The following is a 24,577-nucleotide window of genomic DNA, read 5'->3' as shown; positions in this document are numbered from 1 at the left end:
AAAGATGATGCTGTGAAAGTGCTGTACTTATTATGCCAGCAAATTTGGAAAACTCAAGAGTGGGCACAGGACTGGAAAATGACAGTTTTCATTCCAATCCCAAAGAAAGGCAATGGCAAAGAATGTTCAGACTAGCACACAATTGCAGTCATGTCACATGCTAGCAATGTAATGCTCAAAATTCTCCAAGCTAGGCTTCAACAGTACGTGAACCATGAACTTCCAGACATTCAAGCTGGATTTATAAAAGAAAAGCCAGAGGAACCAGAGATCAAATTGCCAGCATCCACTGAATCATTGAAAGAGCAAGAGAGTTTCAGAAAAAAAAAAAAACAAAAAAAAAACAAAAAAAACATCTACTTCTGCTTTATTGACTACTCCAAAGCCTTTGACTTTGTGAAAGTGAAGTCACTCAGTCATATCCAAGTCATTGAGACCCCATGGGCACCAGGCTCCTTCATCTATGAGATTTTCTAGGCAAGAGTACTGGAGTGGGTTGCCATTTCCTTCTCCAGGGAATCTTCCTGACTCAGGGAATCTTCCTGACTCAGGGACTGAACCCAGGTCTCCTGCATTATACACAGATGCTTTACCGTCTGAGCCACCAGGGAAGTAGATCACAATAAACTTGAAAATTCTTAAAGTGATGAGAATACCAGACCACCTGACCTGCTTCCTGACAAATTTGTATGCAGGCCAAAAAGCAACAGTCAGAACAAGACATAGAACAACAAACGGGTTCCAAACTGAGAAAAGAGTATGTCAAGGCTGAATATTGTCATCCTGCTTATTTAACTTATATACAGAGTATATCATGCAAAATGCTGGACTGGATGAAGCGCAAGCTGGAATCAAGACTGCTGGGAGAAATATCAATAACCTCAGATATTAAGATGATACCACCCTTATGACAGAAATTGAAGAAGAACAAAAGAGCCTCTTGATGAAAGTGAAATAAGAGTGAAAATGTTGGCTTAAAACTCATCATTCAGAAAACTAAGATCATGGCATCTGTTTCCATCAGTTCATGGCAAATGGATGGAAATAATGGAAACAATGACAGACTTTATTTTGGGGGGCTCAAAAATCGCTGCAGATGATGACTGCAGCCATGAAATTAAAAGACACTTGCTCTTTGGAAGAAAAGCGTTGACCAATCTAGACAGCATATTGAAATGCAGAGATATTACTTTGCCAACAAAAGTCCGTCTAGTCAAGGCTATGGTTTTTCCAGTGGTTATATATGGATGTGAGAGTTGGACTAGAAAAGAAGCTGAGTGCCAAAGAACTGATGCCTTTGAACTGTGGTGTTGAGAGTAGACTCTTGAGAGTTCCTTGAACTGCAAGGAGATCCAACCAGTCCATCCTAAAGGAGATCAGTCCTGACTATTCATTGGAAGGACTGATGCTGAAGCTGAAACTCCAATACTTTGGCCATGTAATGCAAAGAACTGACTCATTGGAAAATGCCCTGTTGCTGGGGAAGATTGAAGGTGGTAGGAGTAGGGGATGACAGAGAATGAGATTGTTGGACGTCATCACTGAATCGATGAACATGAGTTTGAGTAAGCTCTGGGAGTTGGTGATGGACTGGGAAACCTGGCATACTGCAATCCATGAAGTCACAAAGAGTTGGACGTGACTGAGCAAAGGAACTAGACTGAACTAGACTGAACTGTTAATTGCCAACACTAATAGGTGATATTCACATGCAGGCTAAAACTCCTGTACCACCAGCTAACACTAATAAAGCATAATCGGATGTGTCACTGATTATGATGTTTGCATTATTTTGGGGGATGTCTAAAAATTAGTAAATAGTTAAAATCAGTTAAAATCCTCCATTTTCTTTTTAACTTATATAAATTAGAAAAAGAAAGCTCTTCTGCTTATTCCTTCAAAAATGCATCCCAGAGGCACCCAGTTAATAGTTTGGTGCCTTCTCTCACCCAGGTGATACAAATACCTCTCCATATAAAAACACATATGCCAATTTATAATGCATTTATAAAATAAAATATTATGACACATACCATTCAACAACTTAATTTTTCATTTCCCAAAATATCATGAATAGATTCCTAATCCAGTAATTATAGACATAAATTATCATATTTTGGAATGCTCCTTAGTTTTCTATTTTTCTACTATATTTAGAGTCTTTGTCAACCGTCATTTAAACTGTTGCCAATATTTTTCTATCATTATGTTACATTTATTATGTAATAAATGATATCTAGGCAGACACACTCCAGTACTCTTGCCTGGAAAATCCCATGGATGGAAGAGCCTGGTAGGCTGCAGTCCATGCGGTCACTAAGAGTTGGACACGACTGAGCGACTTCACTTTCACTTTTCACTTTCATGCATTGGAGAAGGAAATGACAACCTACTCCAGTGTTCTTGCCTGGAGAATCCCAGGGACGGAGGAGCCTGGCCAGCTGCCGTCTATGGGGTCACACAGAGTCAGACACGACTGAAGCAACTTAGCAGCAGCAGCAGGCAGACACATAGATAAATATGTCTTTATGTATTAATGCTAGAGTCCTATAAGTATTATTATCTCCCCATGAACAAGCATAGTTCATACTAAAATTTTCCTTCTAAGATGGTAGATCCAAGTTACAGCCATATAATTAATATATATGAATGTCTATCCTTCATTGTCCTATCACCAAATGTTAGGTCTTCACTTTCAGAATGTAATTAATTACATAAATAATAAATAGTAATAGTAAATAACTTGGCTTGATCAGACACAGGGTATGCATAAAATTTAAACAAGTATAAGGAAAATAATTTAAATATAAGGTCAGTGAGTAAAGTTGCTAACAAGTGTGATATGCTGTTATCTATCTCTCAATGTGTGTTTGACATATACATAACTTCTTATCAAAAAGTAAACAAAATTGTTTTGCCTTTTTAATTTTTAAAAAGACATTTGGTATAAGTATTCTCCTTTTGTTCATACTGATGCTCTAGAAGCATCATATGGTATAATTTGGAGGTACACGATCACAATAATTGAAATATGATTATATCTAAATTGCTTTCACAATTACTAAGGCTTGAATTCATTTATTTTGGTTAACATAAGTAGGGGGGGCACAATCACAAATATAAATAATGTATCCCCTGCTGTTCATGGTAACAAACCAAGTACCACACAGGTGTGAAGCTAATATAAAGGACGTTAACTGTCAAAGTTTCCCATTTGGAATTCTGTTTAAAAAATTAACATTAATGAAGAAGCTGATCTTGATTGAAAATAACTTTATATTTCTTTGACATATTTCTATTTTCCTCTTCTACTTTTTGTCTCTTTATTTGTGGGGTTGGGGAACTAAGTGGTTCTTTTCAGAAACAGTAAAAGACAAGTGGTTAGAAAACACAACCTAGTAAAATAATTGAGAAATCTGAGGTGATGTTAAATGAATGGGGCTTTAAAAGAGGACACTTAATGGACCTGATTTTCCCAGGATCTGGGAAAATCTATATGGGGTTTTTAGAAAAGTGATATATAGAAGTCATTAGTGAAGATGTCTGCAACAAAAATGAAATGCACAATGTGTATTGCTGGAAAAATCAGAAAAATAGTAAATAAATATCCCGTGAAACATAGGCTTTGTCATTCAGACATCAGAAGCTTTCATACCAAGTAGCAAACTCTTTAAAAGAAATGGAAGCAAATCACAAATAGAGGGTATTGTTCAATTTAAAAATGTATAAGATCCTTGCTTCCACACAGAAAAGTAATACGGTGAAGAACAACACCAAATTACCATTCTGCCCTCATGCTATGCCTGAGGAGTATTACTAGTAGGAAGACAGGTTTCAGATGATATCAGAGAAATGTAGAGAGCAAATGTGCATATAAAATTTACAGTTGTGCTTGTTTAATTAGATGACAGTAACAGCAGCAAACAATAGTAAAGCATGGAAACAGTGTTAATGAGATTCAAATAAATCAGATTTCACTGTTGGGCTGCAGATAAGAGATAAGCCCCAGTATATCTGCATTTTAATCAGCCTGATCACAGTTTTGATGAATGTGCCAAAGGAACTGTTCTTTGCCCTGTTTTCACAGTGAGTGAAAGGCAACAAAATGAACAGTTTTGATTCTCACACTTCCTGACAGATGAGTCACATGGGATTAATGCTGGAATTCATTAAAGCTAGAATTAGATTAATAAATTCTAGGATTCCTTAGAATCCAAAGAGCTAAGGATCATATTTCACTTGATGTATGCATTGCCATGTTAAAAATGTGATACATAGAAGTCTGGTTAGCTACTTAACTGATTTTTGACACCTGGGCAGAACTTGAGTTTGTGATTATGGTGTGTGTGTGTGATTTGCAAAAATATATACCTGACACATGTGTAAACACACAGATAACACAATGCATGCCATTTTCCCAAGGAAAATATTCTGAACCATATACATTAATTTTATTGTCACTGAATAAAAACTAGAGCTTCGAAATAAAGACTTGTTCTCATTAGCTAACTATGCAGTAGCCAAGTCTCTAGAATCATAAGGTTCATTAAGAAGATAAACTGTCTTATTAGGCAAATATTTACCAATGAATTGACTACTTAAAAATGTCTCCAAGTAAATACTTAGCACTTAACATTAAAATTTATTCCAGATAGATGTTGCCTATCAATTTTTACTGAATCTCAGATGCACAGACATCTGAAAGTATAGTACAAATATAGAAGGAAATGAAACCAACTTTACATTGTAGATCTTAAGAAAGATGCAAGATTCCTTGAGGTTAATGAAATTGTTGCTGAATCACCCAAATCACCTAGAAGACATTGACAAAGGAGTCTTTTTAAGGATGAAAATGGGTAAATAGTTGAAGTTAGTTTGACAACAATGTTTGACACTTCAAAAGAAAACAGTTTGAGAATCAAAAGATCCAAGACCTTAGAAAAGCTGCTGCTGCTGCTGCTGCTGCTAAGTCGCTTCAGTCATGTCCAACTCTGTGCGACTCCATAGACGGCAGCCCACCGGGCTACCCTATTCCTGGGATTCTCTAGGCAAGAATACTGGAGTGGGTTGCCATTTCCTTCTCCTATGCATGAAAGTGAAAAGTTGTTAAAGATCCTGAAATATTTTTCTAAGTAACAATCTCCTGAACTTGCTTCAGAACTGAAGATGAAGCAAGAGATGCTTTATCACAGCATTAAACAATACTTTCAGAAACCAAATTTAATCATTAACTTTATTCTTTATTATTTATAATCATTAGGTCATATATATAACTAGAAATCAAAATTTTTCTTCAACATATGCAAAAATATTTTTTATAAATTAAGCTATATTTTAAAGATAATATCCAAAGCAAACTCATTCATAATTTACTGTGAATTTACTACTCTTTAAGTGGATCCTCTTTCAGTTACTTTTTAAAGAACAACATTTGTCATTAGATAATAAATTCTATCTGTGCATATGATGTTAAGTTTAAACCAATCTGGATTTATCTGACTGACTTCTTTAGGTTAAGATATCAACTATCAATATTTCATTAGCTTGGGCATGAAAAAGACACAGCTGCCCTACAGAAGTTCACAGTTTAATTAGCGGCTTATTTTCAGCTCCTAGAAAATGTCCATCATTCCCTGCTACAAGGCCCTCTCCACAGAAATGTAGTTTGCCCCTTCAAATTCAGAAAAAGAATATCTCTGCAACTCTGAATCTCTGACTATGTTTGTTTCTAACTTCTGGAACAGATTTAAAGGGCTCATAAGATTGGGTCAGACCCATCCATACAATCTGTTTCTTGGCATAGCAAAGAGTGATTAGTAACCGATCTCACATGGGTAAATTTCCTTTTTCCATGTCATAGAACATAATCACTAGAAGATATCACTTATATTCATAAGTTGTACCTACACTCAAGGGCAGAGATGTATGTATTGTGTGTACTCCAGGTGGTGGGAATCAAAAAGTCACATTTTTTAGCATCTCCACTGCTCCCATCATAGTCTTTCAGTACTGGGAAGCTACCAAGCTTAGATGGTAGGAAAAACGTTTTCCAAAATTCTAATTTCACTTTGACAACTCAAAATTTCTCTCTAAATAAATACTCAGTTCAGTTCAGTCGCTCAGTCGTGTCCAACTATTTGCAACCTGATGAATTGCAGCATGCCAGTTCTCCTTGTCCATCACCAACCCCTGGAGTTTACCCAAATCCATGTCCATCAAGTCAGTGATGCCATCCAGCCATCTCATCCTCTGTCATCCCCTTCTCCTTCTGCCCCCAATCCCTCCCAGCATCAGGGTCTTTTCCAACGAGTCAACTCTTCGCATGAGGTGGCCAAAGTATTGGAGTTTCAGCTTCAGCATCAGTCCTTCCAATGAACACCCAGGACTTATCTCCTTTAGGATTGACTGGTTGGATCTCCTTGCAGTCCAAAGGACTCTCAAAAATCTTCTCCACCAATTTATTTTAAGTGGTAGACCCAATTTGTTCTTTTGTCAGAAAATATCTGCCAAATACCAAGTCACATAATTTATTTCAAGTAAAATGGTGTTATAAAAAATAGAGGCTATTTTGTCTTATGAACTCAATAAACTGATACTTTTTTCCTCTGAGACCCATTATATTTCATCATATTCCTCAAGGGCCCTTTAGTTGAAACTTTTTTTTTTTTTAAATTTGTAGTTCGTGACAATATAGAGTATGATAACTACTAATAACTTTAGTGCATTACTTAATTTATGGTAAGGTAGTGGGAATTATTTTTTCTTCCATTGCTTTTTCACCATAAGTGCAAATTTCAATACACTTAAAATGCAAATAATAACAATATTCAGTATCAGTTCAGTTCAGTCGCTCAGTCGTGTCCGATTCTTTGCAACCCCATGAATCGCAGCACGCCAGGCCTCCCTGTCCATCACCATCTCCTGGAGTTCACTCAGACTCACGTCCATCGAGTTCATGATGCCATCCAGCCATCTCATCCTCGGTCGTCCCCTTCTCCTCCTGCCCCCAATCCCTCCCAGCATCAGAGTCTTTTCCAATGAGTCATATCACTTGTTAATCTATCTGCTAAACAATCATAATGTTTGTAAGGTGATTTTGACTCTTAAAAATGCTTCAATACAGAAAATAAATTATATGTTCATCTCATGATATATATCATACATCATTTATGTAGATATAAAATACATATTATGTAAAGGAAATGCAAGAGAGTGTCCTCCAAGTCACTTCCCTTTACAGAGAAAAATGCATGTATGTGTTCCCGAGTAAAGTTTGTCTGATTATACCAGATTATGAACGTGTCCTATAAACCTATAGGTCAAGCATGTAGATCTGAGATCACTGGATGGTCACTGCATCATTTGCAGGGTCTGAAAATGTATGTATCTGACATATATTCTTTGGAAATTGGCTAAATTTTATAATTTATAATGGTTTAGCCATTAATAATGGCAAAAATACCATTATTTTTAAATTACCATAATTTATCCTTTTTAAGGTATTATATTTCTTCATTACAGAAAATTACTGCCAATTAAGCTATGAGCTGTTACTGATTGTAAGACAAAACCCATTTTCATTCAGAGACATTAATAAGTGGGAAAATATTTGTGTTAAAATTGATAAAATGCCATATATCTGCATATAGCAACAAATGAGTAAAATGACATTACTGAATCTCAAGGTTACACTTTAAAAACACCCTTATATTATGCTAAATATGTATTAGTATATCAATTGTCCTAGCATGTGAGATGAGTGCAATTGTGTGCTAGTTTGAGCATTCTTTGGCATTGGCTTTCTTTGGGATTGGAATGAATACTGACCTGTTCCAGTCCTGGGCCCACTGTTGAGTTTTCCAAATTTGCTGGCATAATGAGTGCAGCACTTTCACAGCATCATCTTTTAGGATTTGAAACAGCTCAACTGGAATTTCATCACCTCCACTAGCTTTGTTCATAGCGATGCTTTCTAAAGACCACTTGACTTCATATTCCAGGATGTCTGGCTCTAGGTGAGTGATCACACCATTGTAATTATCTTGGTCATGAAGATCTTTTTTTGTATAGTTCTTCTGTGTAATCTGGCCACCTCTTCTTAATATCTTCTGTTTCTGTTAGGTCCATACCATTTCTGTCCTTTATTGTGCCCATCTTTGCATGAAATGTTCCCTTGGTATCTCTAATTTTCTTGAAGAGATCTCTAGCCCTGTTCATTCTATTGTTTTCCTGTATTTCTTTGCACTGATCACTGAGGAAGGTTTTCTTATGTCTCCTTGCTATTCTTTAGCACTCTGCATTCAAATTGGTATATCTTTCCTTTCTCTCCACTGGAGTGGCAGCTCCATGGTGCTGGAGCAAGTTTAAGGAGATATACCCCCATCCAAGGGCAAAGGACAAGCCCCAGAAAGATGAGTGCAGAGGCGAATTTGCATTTAGAATCAAACCCCATTCCCACCAGAGATGCTCGGAGGGCTCAAACAAATCTTGTGTGCACCAGGACCCAGAGACCCCACGGAGAGAGAGACAGAACTGTGTTTGAGCATCTCCTGTGGAGGTACGGGTCAGCAGTGGACTGCTGCAGGGGCAGGGGCTCTGGGTGCAGCAGACTTGAGTACGGCATAAGCCCTCTTCAAGGAGATCACCATTAACCCCACCACAGAGCTGCTAGAACTTACACAGGATTGGTAAACAGATTCTTGGAGGTCTCAGACAGAACCTTTGTGCACACCAGGACCCAGGAGAAAGGAGCAGTGACCCCAAAACAGACTGACCCAGACTTGCCCAGGAGTGTCCTAGTCTCTAGCAGAGGCATGGGTCGGTGGTGGCCTGCTGCAGGGTTGGGGACACTGAGTGTAGCAGTACATGCATGGAACCTTTTGAAGGAGATCTCCATTATCTTCATTACCTCCACCATAGTTTGGTCCCAGGTAAATAACAAACAGGGAACATAGCTTCACCCTTCAACACAAAATTGGATTAAAGGTTTACTGAGCATGGCCCCGCCCATCAGAACAAGACCCAGTTTCACCCTCAGTCAGTCTCTCCCATCAGGACACTTCCATAAGCCTCTTATCCTTCTCCATCAGAGGGCAGACAGACTGAAAATCACACCACAGAAAACTAACCAATCTGACCACATGGACCACATGTGGGGCCCTAAATGGGAAACCTTAAAAAAGAAGGGCTAGCTTTGCAGTTTAGAGCTAAAATGGTGCCTGGCAGAAGAGATGAGGGCGTGGCCTAAGTTGTCTGTCAAAACTCTTGATTGGTTTTCTTGATTTCTGCGCATGTAGACAGCACGTGATCACCATAGACTCCTGTTATAATGATGGCACATGATGATTTGACCTTTAATGTGATTGGTGCAACTATGGAAAGTCCCTCACAAACCCCTCCCTGCTTGCCTTTAAAAACCAAGAGCTTACAACAATAAACTGGAACTGCTTAGATGGAACCCTGGTCGCGTCTGATTGTCTCTCGCTCGGCGAGGGGCTGGGTTGGTGGACAGCAGGCTCACCTCTCCTCGGGACCCCTCGGCTTTGCTGAGGGACGTTCCACTGCCTCTCTCTTTCTGCAGAGCGCCCCCCACAGAAACTGGCGCCCAACGTGGGGCATGAAGCGGACGGACGGAGATGGTGTCACCATGCGGCTCTGAAAGAAGGAGCGACAAAGGACCCCAGGCTGGTCGCAGCGTGGAGCTCCCCTTTAGAGGAGTATCGCCCGAGGTAATCCAGATTTCAAAGTGGATCCCCCTCTGCTTTGAGGGAAGTGGCAAAAAACTCTCCTGACTTACTGTCTTTTCTTCTTTTCTGATCTGTCCTTAATTCCTTTTTCCGGAGTTTCAGTGAACAGGCGAACAGTTGTGGAGGCAATTGGCGAGTCCCGGCTAGGGCTACACTCTGGCAGACTTTGAAGGCCCCGCAACAGGTAAGCCTCAGTAACTAGAGCCCGACCGGGTGAAACTCCCCTTTAATCATTCTTACCTGAGGACATGGCCTAAAATCTTCCCTGTGGGCATGGGTCAGGAACTTAAAGGCCATTAGGGCACCTACCACTTGAAGACTCCCGTGACAGGATAAGGGGGTCACGGAATGGGCTAGAAACCTCTAGGGTGCCCGCCCCCAGCAAGAAAACTTCTGTGCAACGACGCAGGCACATAAACAGTTTCAAAAGCATACCACAAGCCCAACTTTCTGGCCGCCACCACACCCAGTAGGATTTTTGGTGGTCGTCCTCAGTGACTTTTCTTTCTATTCTCTCTCGGTAGTATGGGAAATAACATTGGGAAGTCTGATGAGCCTACACTCAGGTCACTGAGATATATGCTCATAAGCAGGGGACTTGAGATTTCTGATGCTCAGGCGATTAAGATCTGGGGGACCACTGTACGGCTGGCCTCCTTGGTTGCTTCAGCCAATCTGTTCTCTTGGGACACTTGGGATCGAGTACAAACCCTTGCTAGGCAGCGAGAGGCTCAATACGGTGAGGAGCCCCCCTTAGGTTTCTGTCTGATCATTTCGACCCTCAAGCTCTGCTTTTCATGGAACAAGAAGCATGCCACTGATATGGGTGCCCCCAATCAAAATCAGAAAAACAATGGGAAAAGTTAGATGAGGAACGAGTCATGTTGGACCAAAATATAGCAAAAGAGGCTGTAGGGGATAAAGACTCTAAAGCAAATAGTGGGCCATGGGATCCTTTTGGGGATGATAAAGGGGCAGAAGAGAATAGAGACCCCTTTGCCTCGGGACCGGGAACCCAGGGGAGAGATCTGTGCCCCTCCCTGCCTCCCCCATTTGAGGAAGTTTCGGGAGCACCTTGGAGGTCACCTTGGAAAGGGAGAACCTATCCCGGGGACCCTTGGGGATCCCCGCCGCCCTTTACCGGCCCAACTCAAGCCTTTCCTGTAAATGTTAACCCGGGAGGGAATAGGCCGGCAGCCTGGTACCCCTGGGAGGCCAATGATTTAAAAGAGCTCAAGAAGGCAGTGGCAGAGGATGGCCCAAACTCCCCGTGGGTGGAAACTATTCTCCAGGGCCTGGCTCATCAACCTTGTACGACCCAAGACTGGAAGATGCTATGTGAGGCAGTGCTCCCCAGCAACACCTATATCAAATGGTGTGCCTTTTTCAAGGAAGAGTGTCATGCTCAGGCAGAAAAAAAATCAAGCTGCCAACCCTGCTATCCCGGTAACTTTCAGGATGTTGTCAGGGACGGCAGATCAATGGGATACGAGACCTCAACAGGCCACTATTCCTGCTCCTTAGATCAGGTACGGGCCATATGCCTAGCCGCCTAAAAAAAAGCTTGTGGAGGCCTCTGCACAGTTTAAAGAATTATTTGCTGTTGTCATGGCACTCACAAAAGTCCCTGAACCCATGAATCTCTTTTCTGACAGTCTTTATGTAATAAACTTGCTTCCAGGATTTCTAAATTCTCACATATGGCTAGATAACAAACCTATTACTCCCCTTATGATATAAGCCCGTACCCTGTTACTTGAACGGGTTAACCCCATTTATGTACACCATCTTAGGGGTCATCAAAATTTACCTGGATTGCTTTCAATGGGAAATTCCCTGGCTGATAGAGTGGCCTCCCTTACAATCCAAGCTTATAACTTACAAGATGCCTATGATCTTCACGATCTTACTCATATAAATTGGAGAGGGCTACATAAAAGGTTTCCACAGATCCCTATTAGAGAATTAAAGAAAATTATACATACTTGTAAATCCTGTCTTCCTTATTTACAGGTACCGCCTTTACAGCCCCCAGGAGTAAACCCTCGAGGGCTAAAACCCAATGTGCTGTGGCAAACTGATGTGACACATTATTCCCCTTTTGGAAAACTTAAGTATGTTTTTGTGTCTATTGACACTTACTCTCATGCCTGTTGGGCTACTGCCCACACAGGAGAAAAAGCAAAACATGCTCAAAGCCACTTTTTACAATGTTTTGCGACATTAGGCCTTTCCCATCTAATAAAAACAGATAATGGCCCTTGCTTCATCAGCCAGAGCTTACAGAAATTCTTCCAACAATGGCACATTCGGCATAACACCAGAATCCCGCATAACACCAGAATCCCGCATAACCCCCAGGGAAAAGCCATAATTGAGCGCCACCATCAAAATTTAAAGGCTCAATTACAAAAACAAAAAGGGGGAATAAGCCCTCACCAGTAACTTGGAATGGCACTCTTTACTCTAAACATTTTAAATTTTTCAAAAACTGAACTGATACCATGTTTTCAAAAACATTGGTCTAACCAAGAAATAAAACCTGAAATACAAGTGTGATGGAAAGACCCCATCACTGGCCAGTGGAAGGGGCCCGATCCACTCCTTACTATGGGAAGAGGATTCGGATGTATATTCCCCATTGGGGACCCCAGCTCTATATGGGTGCCAGCAAGGAATCTTAAATTTACACCACAAAAGAGAGGTCAAATCTCAAAATCTGACACAGATTAAAGAGACACTCACATATTGAGCCCAAGAACAAAAAGTTCTTGAGGCGATCTTTTCTTCCCTTTCAGATCATTGATGCAGTGACCCTGGTGGACACTGCTCCTGGTGATCATCGGATTACCTATCCTCTCCTTGCTGACCTTCGTCATTGCCATGGCTGTGCAACAGTTTTTAGAATCTTTAAAATCAGGGTTTAACGACACACAAGGCCATCAACCATGAGGGTACAACAGTGTCAGCATCCGTGCTGGGAGTTTAACAAGCTCAGACCATCGAGGTTATAAACATCATGTCCACTGCCTCTGCTCAAGGATTTCAAACCAGCTCAAACACCTGGGATCCGCCATGGCGGGACTCCGACGGCAGCTTGGTCTCCGTGCCAGAGTGATCGAGACGTTGAGTGTCTTGGCGTGCATAGACTGCAATGTGAGATACCCCAGCTTTTGTCTGACAGCTTTTCCAGTGTTAAGTGAGACTCTAACAGGTGAAAAAGGGAGCAATGGATCTATGGGACTAGATACAAAGTCCATTTACCTGGTTTAAAAATGCCTTCTATTTGCTTGTTTTTGTTATTCTGCTTGTTGTAATGTTAAAGGTAAAAAACCTCACAGCTCGCAATAGACGTTTACAACAAAAAATAGTTATGCTTGCCCAGGTAATAGAAAAGGAGCCCCACGTTGGGCACCCTCAAAACCCCTGGATTAATTTAGCCCTTCAAGAGATTAACCGAGACATATAAATAAGAGTTCTAGATGCCCATCATCTAGAGAGATTCTGCCTAGCCCCCAAGAGGTGGCTGGATAGCCAATGAAGGGTAAGACCCTCAGAGGAGGGCAACCTAAGACAGGCACAGCCGGGAGAGGGGCTGGTGAGGCTGGAGGTTGGCCACCTACAGCTTTACGCCTTGCTTTACAGAACATCACTACAAATGTCTTGAGGGCTTAAATAAATAAAAAAGGGGGAGATGTGGGGCCCTAAATGGGAAACCTTAAGAAAGAAGGGCTAGCTTTGCAGTTTAGAGCTAAGATGGCGCCTGGCAGAAGAGATGAGGGCATGGCCTAAGTTGTCTGTCAAAACTCTTGATTGGTTTTCTTGATTTCTGTGCACGTAGACAGCGCATGATCACCATAGACTCCTGTTATAATGATGGCACATGATGATTTGACCTTTAATATGATTGGTGCAACTATGGAAAGTCCCTCACAAACCCCTCCCTGCTTGCCTTTAAAAACCAAGAGCTTGCGGCAATAAACCAGAACTGCTTTGACAGAACCCCTGTCGCGTCTGATTGTCTCTCGCTCGGCGAGGGGCTGGGTTGGTGGACAGCAGGCTCACCTCTCCTCGGGACCCCTCGGCTTTGCTGAGGGAAGTTCCACTGCCTCTCTCTTTCTGCGGAGTGCCCCCCACAACCAGTCTTCACTAACTCAATGAAACTATAAGCCATGCCATGTAGGGCCACCCAAGATGGATGGGTCATGGCAGAGAGTTTTGACTTAAAATTTGGTCCACTGGAGAAGGGAATGGCAAACCACTTCAGTATGCTTGCCTTGAGAATCCCATGAACAGTATGAAAAGGCAAAAAAATAGAACACTGAAAGATGAACTCCCCAGGCCAGTAGGTGCCCAACATGCTACTGGAGATCAGTGGACAAATAACTCCAGAAAGACTGAAGAGATGGAGCCAAAGCAAAAACAACACTCAGTTGTGGATGTGACTGGTGATAGAAGCAAAGTCTGATGTTGTAAAGAGCAACACTGCATAGGAACCTGGAATGATAGATCCATGAATCAAGGCAAATTGGAAGTGGTCAAACAGGAGATGGCAAGAGTGAACATTGACATTTTAAGAATCAGTGAACTAAAATGGCCTGGAATGGGTGAATTTAACTCAAATGACCATTATATCTACTACTGTGGGCAAGAATCCCTTAGAACAAATGGAGTAGCCCTCATAGTCAACAAGAGTTCAAAATGCAGTACTTGGATGCAAACTCAAGAACGACAGAATGATCTCTGTTCATTTCCAAGGCAAACCATTCAATATCACAGTAATCCAAGCCTATGCCCCGACCAGTAATGGTGAAGAAGCTGGATTTGAATGTTTTTGTGAAGACCTACAAGACCTAGAACTAACACCAACAAAAGATGTTCTTTTCATTAAAGGGGACTGGAATGCAAAAGTAGAAAGTCAAGAAACACCTGGAGTAACAGGTAAATTTGGTCTTGGAGTACAGAATGAAGCAGGGCAAAGGCTAATAGAGTTTTGACAATAGAATGCACTGGTTATACCAAACACCCTCTTTCAGCAACACAAGGGGAGACTCTACACATGGACATCACTACATGGTCAATATCGAAATCAGATTGATTATATTCTTTGCAGCCAAAGATGGAGAAGCTCTATACAGTCAGCAAAAACAAGACCAGCAGCTGACTGTGGCTCAGATCATTAACTCCTTATTGCCAAATTCAGACTTAAATTGAAAAAAGTAGGGACAACCACTAGACAATTCAGGTATGACCTAAATCAAATCCCTTACAATTATACAGTGGAAGTGAGAAATAGTTTCAAGGTATTAGATCTGATAGAGTGCCTGAAGAACTATGGATAGAGGTTTGTGACATTGTACAGGAGACAGGGGTGAAGACCATCCCCAAGAAAAAGAAATGCAAAAAAGCAAAATGGCTGTCAGAGAAAGCGTTACAAATAGCTGACAAAAGAAGAGAAGGGAAAAGCAAAGGAGAAAAGTAAAGATACATCCATTTGAATGCAGATTTCTAAAGAATAGCAAGAAGAAATAAGAAAGCCTTCCTCAGTAATCAGCAAACATCATAATTTTCCACAATTTAGAGTTCTTAATGTCAGTACAAGGATGAACACTGGCAAATATACCAGAGTTATAACACAAGAAAACTAATGAGAGTTATCAAGAATGCTGGCTAAGTATCCTAAACAAGAAGGAAAAAAAAAAATGTGACATGAATTCAGAACCACTTTATTAACGAAAAGCAATGTGTGTTTATAAAGGGACATTTATGCCTACAGACTTCCTGTGAGTACATAGTGAAAGTATAGCTAAAAGAAATTTTAATATCTTCCTCCATGGCAGAGAAGAATTTATTGACTTATTGTCAATTTGTTGACTTATTGTCAACATTTATTGAACACACACCATATTCCAGGTGCTGTGTTAGGCAAAAAGTGAAAGTGAAGTCGCTCAGTCGTGTCCGACTCTTTTCGACCCCATGAATTGCAGCACGCCAGGCATCCCTGTCCATCACCACTCCCGGAGTTCACTCAGACTCACATCCATTGAGTCAGTGATGCCATCCAGCCATCTCATCCTCTGTCATCCCTTTCTCCTCCTGCCCTTATGCCTCCCAGCATCGGAGTCTTTTCAATGAGTCAACTCTTCACATGAGGTGGCCAAAGTACTGGAGTCTCAGCTTCAACATCATTCCTTCCAAAGAAATCCCAGGGCTGAAATCCTTCAGATCAAGATTGCTAAACTGATATTAAATTAAACATTAAAAAGAAAAAAAAAAAACAGGATTGTTATGAGACACATGTCTAGACTTTTGTGTTTAATATTTAGTTAATACATTTTCCAAATAAATCATAAAGCACAGGTATACTGTTTCATTCCTAACATTCTCACTCAAACAGACAGTGGTATAAAGCTATTCAAGAACTCTAATAGGATTGAGGCAAAGTTTCTAAGCAAAATTATTTTAGCCTCTATGCTTAGGATTCATGTCTTTAATATTTTACTGGATTTAACATAGAATATCAAAGAGAAAATCAGTAGAGCTCACTTAAATATCAAAATTGGTTATACATATAGTTAACACACAAAAACATCTTGCAAGATATTATTACCAGGATACTAATTTAAATAAATGCTGCTTATGGCTGAATGCATAATCAAATTAAAATGAATGATATTAACATATTTAGTATGGAAGACTTTAATACTTGTAAGCACACACATAAAGAGGTAATATCTTTACAGTGATTCAGAAATGTCAATAATTTTGTGCATATTTATGTTAACTATGCAATTACAGCATATGAACTAGATACTCACTGATATCTTTACTCAAGTTGAAATTAAACCCCTGTTAAATTTAAACATCTCCTCCTACAGGGCTACAGTCCATGGGGTCATGAAGAGTCAGACATAACTGAGTGACTAACATTCTCACTTTCCTATAGGGCTAAAATATATAATTAATTAAAATTTGCAGATAAAGGAAATCATACAATCTATTTTAAGGGGAATAAACTATAGAGAAAATGCTATTTTGATTGTTCAACCAAACTAAAGAAGATTATTCTTCCCCAAAACAAAGTGGTTAAAGATTTATTTTGGATAGAAAAAGTGCTCTCAATTTTAGTTTTAGTTTTGTTTTTGTTTTTTTTAATCATTTGTCATAATTCAAAATTGGAGTGGGATTTGAAGAATGTTACAATTAAGACAAATGAAAGTAAGGCATCTAAATCAAAATGGAAGAAGTAAAAATGTCTCTTTGCAGGTGTAATGATAGTATCATAGAAAAACTAAAAACTCCACCATAAAACTATCAAAACAAATTGGCAAATTCAGCAAGGTTTCAGGATACCAACAATATACAAAAAATAGCTGTGTTTCCCATACATGAACCATGAATTTTAAGAAAGAGAAATTAAGAACATTTACAACTGCATACAGAAGGGAAAAAATAAATCTAGGAATAAATTTAACCAAGAATGTGAAATATCTATAAATTGGAAAATATAAGACACTAATGAGAATGTTAAAGAAAACATAAATAAATTGAAAAATATTCCAGGCTCATGGGCTGGAAGAATAAAAACTGTTAAAACAGCCACACTACTATGTACTACAGATCTGATGCAATTACTATCAAAATTACAATGGCAGTTTTCAGAGAAATAGAAAAAACAGTCCTAAAATTCAAATGGAATCACAAAGATCCCAAATAGTCAAAGCGATCTTAAGGAAAATCAGAACCAGAAGCATCATGTTTCCTGTCTTCAAACTACATTACGAAACTAAAGCAATCAAAACCTTCTGAGACTGGCATAAAAACAGACACATAGATCAATGGAATAGAAGAGAGTCCAGAAATAGAACTTCTCATTTCAATGCTCAATCTGTTTATAACCTAGATGCCAAGGGACTTCCCTGGTGGTCCAGTGGCTAAGATTCTGTGCTGACAATGCAGGGGGCCTGGGTTTGATTCCTGGTCAGGGAATTAAATCCCACGTTCCGCAACTGGAGTCTGTATGCATCAGTTAAAGATTCTATGTGCTACAGAGAAGATCTGGCACAAATAAATAAATATTATAATAGAGAAGCCAATAATATACATGGGAAAGAGGCTCTATCTTCAATAAATTGGGAAAAAATTGGACAAAAAAATACAAAATAAATTGGACAAATACAAAAGTATGATACTAGAGCCCTATTTACACTGCAAACAAAAAATAACTCAAAATGAATTAAAGACCTGAATGTAAGACTGGAAAATATAAAATTCCTAGAAGAAAATACAGGGGGGTTATTTCATTGACACTGGTCTTGGCAATGATCTTTAAGTTTTGACACCAAAACAAACAAACAAAAAAGGCAACCAAACAAAAGGAAAGAAGCAGGACTACAGAAAACTATAAAACTCCAAAGGAAACCATCAACAAAATGAAAAGACAACCTACAGAATGATAGAAGATATTTTTAAACCATATATCTGATGAAAGGTTTGCATCTAAAATATATAAAGAATTCATACAACTCAATGGAAGAAAAACAATCTTATTTAAAAATGGTCAGAGGAACTAAAAACAGAAGTTTTACCAAGAAGGCACAGAAATTACCAACAAGCACATGAAAAAGGTGATCAATAGCACTAATCCTCAGGCAACTTAGAATCAAAACCACAAAGGTGTATATTGTCTCACACATGTTAGAATAACTATTATCAAAAATACAGTAGATGACAAGTGTCAGCAAGGAAGTAGAAAAAAGGGAACTCTTGTAGACTGTTGAAATATCAATTAGTACAGTTGCAATAAAAAAATATGGAGGATCCTCAAAAAATTAAAAAATAGAACTATCAACCATTAATCCCATTTCTGGGGATATATCCATAAGGAAATGAAATTACTCTCTTGAAGAGATACCTGCACTTCTTAAACATAATAGCCAAGACATGGAATCAATTGAAATTCCATCAGTGGATGAATGAATAAAGAAAATAAACATATCATACAAAAACATATACATACAATGATATATTATTCACCCAGAAAAAGAAGGAAATTCTGCCGTTTGTAAAAACACTGGATGGTCCTTGAGGACAGTATGCCAATGAAATGTCACACTTATTATGAAAGATAAGTACTATGTGGCCTCCTAAATTCAGAATTGAAAATAACTAAAGTAACAGAAACCAAACAGCTTAGTGATTGTCAAAGTTTGGGTTAGGTGGTTGATATGGAGGGGCAGGTCAAATGATATAAACTTCCAGTTATAAAACAGAAAAGTTCTAAATATGTAATATTTAGGGCTTCTCAGGTGGTGTCAGTGGTAAAGAATCTGACTGCTAGTGCAGGAAACATAAGAGAAATAGGTTCCATCCCTGCATTGGAAAGATCCCCTGTAGGAGGGCATGGTAACCCACTCCAGTATTCTTGCCTGGAGAATTCCATGGACAGAGAAGCCTGGCAAGAGTTGGACACAACTGAATGACTGACAATGCATATAATATGCAGCATGTTGATTATAGTTAAAACTATAATGTATAATTGAAAGATGCTAAGAAATTAGATCTTTAATGTCATCACAGGAACAAAATGTGTAGTTATGTGAGGTGATGAATACTAACTGCAATTATTGGGGTAATCACTTCACAATATATACACACTCAAAATTATGCTGTACACTTTCATTGGTGTTCAGTTGCTTGGTCCTTTCTGACTCTTTGCAACCTCATGAACTGCAGCATGCGAGGCTTGCCTGTCCTTCACCATCTCCTGGAGCTTGCTCAAACTCATGTCCATTGAGTTGGTGATGCCATCCAAGCATCTCAATCTGTTTTCCCTTTCCCCTCCTGCTTTCTATCTTTCCCAGCATCAGGGTCTTTTCCAATGCATCAGCTCTTCTCATTAGGTAGCCAAAGTACTGGAGCTTCAGCTTCAGTTCTCCCAATGAATATTCAGGACTGATTTCCTTTAGGATTGAATGTTGGTCTCATTGCTGTCCAAAGGAGTCTCAAGAGTCTTCTCCAACACCACATTTCAAAAGTATCAATTCTTCAGTGCTCAGCTTTCTTTATGGTCTAACTCTCACATCCATAACTAACTGCTAGAAAAACCATAGCTTTGAATAGACAGACCTTTTTGGGCAATGTAACATTTCTGCTTTTTAATATACTGTCTAGGGCTGTCATCGGAGAAGGCAATGGCACCCCAATCCAGTACTCTTGCCTGGAAAATCCCATGGACGGAGAAGCCTGGTAAGCTGCAGTCCATGGGGTCGCTAAGAGTCGGGCATGACTGAGCGACTTCACTTTCACTTTTCACTTTCATGCATTGGAGAAGGAAATGGCAACCCACTCCAGTGTTCTTGCCTGGAGAATCCCAGAGACAGTGGGCCCCTGTCTATGGGGTTGCACAGAGTCATACACGACTGAAGCACCTTAGCAGCAGTAGCAGTAGCAGGGGTATCATAACTTTTCTTCCAAGGAGGAAGTGTTTTAATTTCATGGTTGTAGGCACTGTCTGCAGTGATTCTGGAACCAACGAAAATAAAGCCTGTCACTGTTCCCATTGTTTCCCCATCTATTTTCCATGAAGTGATGGGACCAGATGCCATGATCTTAGTTTTTCAATGTTGACTTTTAAGCCAACTTTTTCATTCTCCTCTTTAATCTTCATAGAGGCTCTTTAGTTCCTCTTTGCTTTCTGCCGTAAGGGTGGTGTCATCTGCATATTTGAGGTTATTGATATTTCTCCCAACATCTTGATTTCAGCTTGTGCTTCATCCAGCCTGGCATTTTGCATGATGTACTCTGCATATAGGTTAAATAAGCAGGGTGACAATATACAGCTTATGTACTCCTTTCTCAATTCTGAATCAATCCATTGTTTCACATGGTTCTGTTAATTTTGACCTGCAAACGGGTTTAAACTGATGCAATTTTCATGTCATTCATATCTTGAAAGAGTGGAAAAATGAAAGATGACAATGAAAGCAGTCTTCGAATAATTCCTAAAAAAAATTATAACGTCCACATAAAGCAAATAGATATATAATACTTAAAGGTAATGTGTATTACAAGCAAGATGACAAAATTTTATTCAAAATAAATGATCAAGAAAGTATGTCTTATCCTTAAGAAATGTTGTCTTATCCTTAAGTTATGTTATTCCATAGCTAACATATTTTCCATCTTTTTTATTATTATATTTACAACTTTATCATATATAATAATTATATTAAATAACATGGAAATCAGAGTTAAAAATAATGGGACTGAAAATAAAAAATCATTGAATGAGTTAGATAAAAGTCTTAAAGATGAAAAAAGATATATATATAGAATATAAATTTATTTATTTTAATTGGAGGTTAATTACTTTACAATATTGTATTTGTTTTGCCATACCTCAATATGAATCTGCCACAGGTATACACGTGTTCCCCATCCTGAACCCCCTCCCACGTCCCTCCCCATACCATCCCTCTGGGTCATCCCAGTGCACCAGCCCCAAGCATTCAGTATCATGCATCAAACCTGGACTGGTGATTCATTTCATATACGATATTATACATGTTTCAATGCCATTCTCCCAAATCATCCCTCCCTTGCCCTCTCCCACAGAGTTCAAAAGACTGTTCTATACATCTGTGTCTCTTTTGCTGTTTCTCATACAGGGTTATCATTACCATCTTTCTAAATTCCCTATATATGCGGTAGTATACTGTATTGGTGTTTTTCTTTCTGGCTTACTTCACTCTGTATAGTAGGTTCCAGTTTCATCCACCTCATTAGAACTGATTCAACTGTATTCTTTTTAATGGCTGAGTAATACTCCATTGTGTATATGTACCACAGCTTTCTTATCCATTCATCTGCTGATGGACATCTAGGTTGCTTCCATGTCATGGCTATTATAAACAGTGCTGCGATGAACATTGGGGTACATGTGTCTCCTTCAATTCTGGTTTCCTCGGTGTGTATGCCCAGCAGTGGGACTGCTGGGTCATAAGACAGTTCTGTTTCCAGTTTTTTATTGCTTTTAGACTTTTGGATCGCAGCCATTCTGACTGGCATGAGATGGTACCTCATTGTGGTTTTGATTTGCATTTCTCTGATAATGAGTGATGTTGAGCATCTTTTCATGTGTTTGTTAGCCATCTGTATGTCTTCTTTGGAGAAATGTCTATTTAGTTCTTTGGCCCATTTTTTGATTGGGTCATTTATTTTTCTGGAATTGAGCTGCATAAGTTGCTTGTATATTTTTGAGATTAGTTGTTTGTCAGTTGCTTCATTTGCTATTATTTTCTTCCATTCTTGAAGGCTGTCTTTTCACCTTGCTTATAGTTTCCTTTGTTGTGCATAAGCTTTTAATTTTAATTAGGTCCCATTTGTTTATTTTTGGTTTTATTTCCAATATTCTGGGAGGTGGGTCATAAAGGATCCTGCTGTGATTTATGTCAGAGAGTGTTTTGCCTATGTTCTCTAGGAGTTTTATAGTTTCTGGTCTTATGTTTAGATCTTTAACCAATTTTGAGTTTATTTTTGTGTATGGTGTTAGAAAGTGATCTAGTTTCATTCTTTTACAAGTAGTTGACCAGTTTTCCCAGCACCACTTGTTAAAGAGATTGTCTTTAATCCATTGTATATTCTTGCCTCCTTTGTCAAAGATAAGGTGTCCATAGGTGTGTGGATTTATCTCTGGGCTTTCTATTTTGTTCGATTGATCTATATTTCTGTCTTTGTGAAAAAGATATATTAAAATGATGCTTAATAATGCCAAATTTCATTGTTGCTGCAGAATAAATTAAAGTGTAACCAGATGAAGAGAATTAATAAGTTTCTAAACAAATTACTATTTAAATAAATTCCTGAAAGGAAAATAAAAAACATGCTTTAAAATAGTAAGCTTTCATTAAAATGTATTATACTGAGAACAGTAAAATAGAGTATGAGATCCAAAATCTTAGTTTTATAAAAGATGAAAATAAAAGTTAATGATGTGTAAGTTGTGACCTTGTTTTCAACAAAGCAAAAGAAGTTTTCAGTTAAGGTGTGAGTTCAACAATATGAAAGCATTGGAGATGAAGGCATACAAAGTCACTGGGAAACCTACTGGGGTTTCAATAGCTGAGAAGGAAATCAGTGCACATATTTTTAAGTGCATTACTGTTTTCATTCATTAGAGCATCTTTCAACAATTAAACTTTTTCCCAGCAAAGTAAATGATACCCTGAGGGCTTGTCATGGTTAGTATACCTTTAGAAACTGAGTAATTCTTTTTCTCAGCAATAATGTTTTGATAATTACTGTTTTTTTTGCATGTGGAAAGCACTTTACACACATTAGATCATTAATAAAACTACACCTGTGGGAAAATTAAATGGAACTTTCTTTTAAAAGTTAGATTTGAATACTTCTTGTAAATATGCATACCTACAATACAGTAAAATAGGCACACATGACAATTTTTAAAAGCCATTATTACTGTTACTGAATTTGTTAAAATATTTGGAATAGTTTGTCTATAGAGAATACTCTAATAAGAAGGGAAATGAATATTTTCATCCAAAGCTCAACTTGGAAACATGAGAAACTCAGCTTATTTACACAGCTAGATTTCTAATTAAGTTAGTTGCTCAGTCAGGTCCAACTCTTTGAGACCCCATAGATTATAGTCTGCCTGGCTCCTCTGTCCATGGAATTTTCCAGGCAAAAACACTGGAGTAGGTGGCCACCCCCTTTTCTGGGGATATTCCTGACTCAGGGATCGAACCCGGGTCTCCTGCATTGCATCTTTACTGTCTGAGCCACCAGAGAAGCCTGTTCTAACTAAGCATATCCTAGATAAGCTGTTGTTATATTTTAATATAAATACTTCAATTCCATATATTTTTATAAGGTTTAAAATGTTTTTTGAACATGTGGTCTCCATACTGTTTCTTATATATATATTTACACACACATATATATGTATGTATCAGTTCAGTTCAGTTCAGTCGCTCAATTGTGTCTGACTCTGTGTGTGTGTGTGTGTGTGTGTGTGTGTGTGTATTTGATAAAAAACATAGTATGAAATTACTTACTCTTTACAGCAGGCATTCTTTGACCCTATTATAGACAATAAGGGCAGTGAAATCTGAGGATTTCAGTGAACAGCTTTAGAGCAACTGACAAAGTAGTTTCATTACCACAGGCTCAGTTTTCTCTTGTGAGTCTTAGGCAGTTCTTTCACTGTCCTTATTGCAGTCAATTTGTTATTTTAAGTGTTTTCCTCTGAAATCGTGTTGTTTCATTGAGATCCTTGGTCTGTCTTGACTCTCAGGGCACTCTTTAACCTAAAAGTCATTCTGATGGGTCTATAAGACAGGAATTACTCAAAAAAATCAATTTTAAAACCAAAAAAAAATATTCAGTGTGGTATTTGAAATAAAGATTACTTTATGTTGTGACATCCATTCCTGAAGGGCAAGAAGTAATATAGTCTAAGTAATATGTTGTTGGCAAATTTTAAATAAGTTCTTTACTCTTATACACTGAGAAGCAGATTGCCTATGTGTCATGAGAGCCAAGCACTTGTCCCAGGAACGTTAAAGATGAGCTTTTATCCAGAAGGACCTTTTCAGAAACACTGGTATTTCTGTAGTGTATCTTATTTGTTCTAATAAAGCATATCTGTTTTCCCAGTGTTTCATAAGTTTGATATTGTGATCAGATTTTCTCTTGCTAAAGCATATTACCCAAGGCAAGTAGCATCACATTTAGTAACACCTTGATTGGATTATGAATTGAATCCAAGCACAGAGAAAGGTTCCTGGGGAGTAGTCTGATAGTAGAGC

The sequence above is a fragment of the Oryx dammah genome, unplaced genomic scaffold, assembly GCF_014754425.2.
Source record: "Oryx dammah isolate SB20612 unplaced genomic scaffold, SCBI_Odam_1.1 HiC_scaffold_1, whole genome shotgun sequence".
NCBI classification, from domain to species: Eukaryota; Metazoa; Chordata; class Mammalia; order Artiodactyla; family Bovidae; genus Oryx; species Oryx dammah.
The sequence above is the reverse complement of the archived record's forward strand: the minus strand, read 5'-3'. Positions refer to the sequence as shown.